Source organism: Rattus rattus, chromosome 4, assembly GCF_011064425.1.
Source record: "Rattus rattus isolate New Zealand chromosome 4, Rrattus_CSIRO_v1, whole genome shotgun sequence".
Lineage (NCBI taxonomy): Eukaryota > Metazoa > Chordata > Mammalia > Rodentia > Muridae > Rattus > Rattus rattus.
The window spans coordinates 175,008,184-175,011,766 of record NC_046157.1 but is presented as its reverse complement, the minus strand read 5'-3'; the positions used below and the strand labels follow the sequence as shown (position 1 = coordinate 175,011,766).

General features: G+C 49.3%; 1 non-coding gene across 1 annotated transcript; it reads left to right on the top strand.

Annotated features, from left to right (window-relative positions):
* The first annotated feature begins 251 nt into the window (after window positions 1–251).
* On the top strand, window positions 252–383 carry LOC116899847. Its single transcript, XR_004387843.1, has one exon. It is a non-coding gene; the product is annotated as a small nucleolar RNA SNORA17 (small nucleolar RNA).
* Window positions 384–3,583: the final 3,200 nt, after the last annotated feature.

Genomic DNA, 3,583 nt, shown 5'->3' with positions numbered 1-3,583 from the left:
TCAGTGTGAGAGATAAGAGATTCGGAAGCCGACGACGCATGGCCCTAAATGCCGGGCATTATCTAACAAGACAGTGGGGTGGCTTTCAAAGTTCTTTGTGCAGCATGAGGACCTTGAATAAATGTGTCCTTCAAACACATAACTTCCATGTCCGATGTGATAGATAACTAACTTGAAAGGAAACTACAGGCAAAGGGGCCATTTGAAGCTTGGCCTCAGAAGTAAGGGGCACATGGAAGAATGTAAGAACTCCTGCCCCAAGAGACATTGCAGCTGTGGCTGCTATGTCACATGTGTACCAGTAGGTGGCAGAGGGGAGCGAGGCTATGTCTATGCTCAGTGCTCTGACCTATGAACATGTGACTGATTAGTAGCCTAAAACTCCCTGAAAAAGGCAAGTCTGAGATGCCCATCAGTCCAGCGTCAGGGGCCCTGGATAGGGAGCTAGCCTGAGATAACTACCAATCTAGCATAGGCCCCAACAGTAGCCAAGGGCAGAGAGTGAGCGAGAGTTGCGATGAACCTACCTTGGTGCCATGTGGCCCAGTGGGAACAAGTTGGAGACCAGGATGATGACTCCTGCATGGGGTCCTGGCAAGAACAAGCCCCAAATGACTACCAGTCAGGCACCGTGGGGTTCCAACAGGGAGCTAGCCTGAGATGACTACCAGTCTGGCAACATGCAGGCTTGGGAGGCTGACCATGCCTGAGATGATGCCTGCCCAGTGCCATAATGCATGGGTAGGGCTTAGCACTCGTCAGACCACTCCTAAGATGACCCCAGACACTCAGCAAGTGCGGGTTCCACTAAGAGGAGCGAGTGAGTGGTGGAGAAATGGAAGAGAAAGATAAACAGAAGGATGTGGGCACAGTGAAGAGAGGCAGGACTGCAGACTACAGGGTGGTCAAGAACAGCCTGGTATGAGTAGTTGGTGATGCCTCCTGGGACCATGGTGGGATTCTGACTTGTGCTGCCATGAGAAACCACATCTGGGTTTATGGCTCTGCAGCAGCAAGGGTCTGCTACCCTCAAAGGCCAGGCGAATGTCCCTGGTCTGGGCTGCCACTCCTGAGAACAGCCCTGTACCTTGTCTGAACAGGCACAGCAGAGCTGACCCTGGATGGAGGGGTTGAGTGTGACCCAGCCCTGAGGGCACAAGCATGGGAGAGCTGGTCCTGCCTCCTGCCTGCTGTGTGGTGGGGTGGAGGATGGAAAGATACCCTCCTCTCCCTCCTACCCTTGTCACCTGCAGGGTGGTGAGCTGGCCCAAAGAGTGTGAGCATGGACAAGCAGACCTTTGCCTCTTGTCTGCTGTGAGTTGGTCTTGCCCCTTGCCACCTATGGCAGACAGGAGAGCTGGCCTTTGGGTCATGAGAGCAGAACTGTCCCTGTCCCTTACCTGCTGCAAAACTGGGGAAAGCCCTGCATCTCGTCTGGGCAGCAGGGTAGAGCTGGACCTGGATTGTGGTCGAGCTGGCGCTGAGGGTGTGAGCACAGTAGAGCCTACCTTGACTCTTGTCTGCTGTGCACTGGAGCAGATGGGGGAAAGATGCCCTTTCTACTTCCTTGTCTCTTGCCATGGATGGCAGGTGGGGACCTGGCCCCAGAGTCACAAGAGTGGGAGAACTGACCCTGTCCCTGCATTCTGAAAGGCAGGCCCCACACCTTACCTGAGCAGCACAGTAGAGCTGGCCCTGATGATGTGGCTGTGGATGAGCCAGCCCCAAGGACATGAGAGTAGGAGACCTGGCTCTGCCCCTTGCTGGCTGTGACATTGGATGGGCCAGCTGGGGGCAGAGCAGGAGAATGAGGAGTGATGTAGGTGAGGAAGAGCCTAGAGGCTGACCAGCTCAGATACATTTTAGGGACAGATCCAGGGCTTTGAGTTGGCCTACCCCAACATCTACCCCATCAATGAACTGCTGGAGTTCGTGAAGAGGCCGGTCCTGCAGATCCAAAATTATAGGATTTCTATGACACAGGGCAACAACAGGATATTCTAGAGGAGTTCTAGTGACGTTCTATATGTCGATATTGTAGCAGAAGTGAGAGGCCTCATACCAGATCAATGAGTCATTGCAAAAACATTTGTAAGCAAAGAAATATGGACAAAAGGGTGTGTGTACCATGGGACACACTGTAACACATTACAGCTTCCACGATGAGATCTTTTTCCCCCTGATTATGGGGAAGGTTGGAAGGGTGGAAGGCAGGAATAAAGGGGAGGGGGAGATGAGTGGGATTGGGGTGGGGTGCATGATGTAAAATTCATAGAGAACCAATAAAAAGCTAAAAGATAATGTAAGATCAAGAGGCAGTAGGGTGAAAGTGTGGAACCCTGACTTCCTGGCATGATGTGGCTGGGCTGCTCTTAAACTCATAGCAGCTTTGGTTATCCCACAAGATCAGCATAAGGCTGGGCCTATCAGTGCCTTGTCATTGAAAATGCAGAGTCTTGGGGGACCCCAGCTCTCTTGGATGGGTGTAACTTTGAGATTGATGCTATAAAGCACAGGTAAATTCTTTTACATGCACAGTCACTGGTTAATGGAGGAGGGCAACAACTTCAGTGGTGTAGCCACTGGTACTGTGCCTATGTGCACCACACTCCTGTAAACAACCTTAATGAGACTCACAGGAGCACCAGAAACAAAATAAAAAGTAGATAATTAAACTTAATGACAGCTAAATGCATTATAGGATCCCAGATAAGAGCCTGGAACAGATCAATGTCCTAGTGAGACAACAGGTGAAATTCAAAGCTTTTGCTACTACTGTGGTAGTGATGCTAGTCTCCACCCATGTCTCACAGATACACGATGGGTCAACACTGGGGACACTGCATGAAAGGCCTGTAAGAAGTGTCAGTCATCCCAACCAAAATCCCATCTCATTCTTCACAGAAATAAAAAAAACTAATAATAATATCCTAAAATTTATATGGAACCTCAGAAGACCCCAGACAGCCAAAATAATCCTGAGTCAAAAGAAATAACATAGAGTGGTTACAATCCCAGAGCATAAAATATTTTTTTACACAGCCATAGTAATAAAAACAATATGATGTTTATACAAAAACAGACACGTAGAACAATGGAACAAAATAGAGGGCCCAAACACGCCACTTGATACTTTACAAAGAGAGCAAACACATACACCGGGGGGGGGGGGAGTGTCATTTTCAACAAAGGGTTGAAGAAGAAATTTCCAGAATTGTTGCTGTTTTTATTGAAACTCGGTTGTGTCACATGATGCTTTCCTGGAAGCTGTCTTGTGAGATGATATTTTGCTGAAAGAGGTACTTGAGAGGATGTTCTGCCAAAGCCAGTGCTTATGAGGGCACGTGATATTTCAAGAGTATAAGTAGACCCCCACAAACAGTGAGAGCATGCTCTTGCTGTGACACCCTGCAGGGCTTCGCTGGTCTTCGCTGGTCTTTGCTGGTCTTCATTGGCCTTGCAATGCTTTGCCGGTCTTTGCTTGTCTTCAATGATGTTGGTCTTCATTCTGGTCTTCTCTGGTCTTTGCTGGCCATGCAATGCTTGGCTGGTCTTGCTTTTTGCCCAGCTCAGATCTTCACAC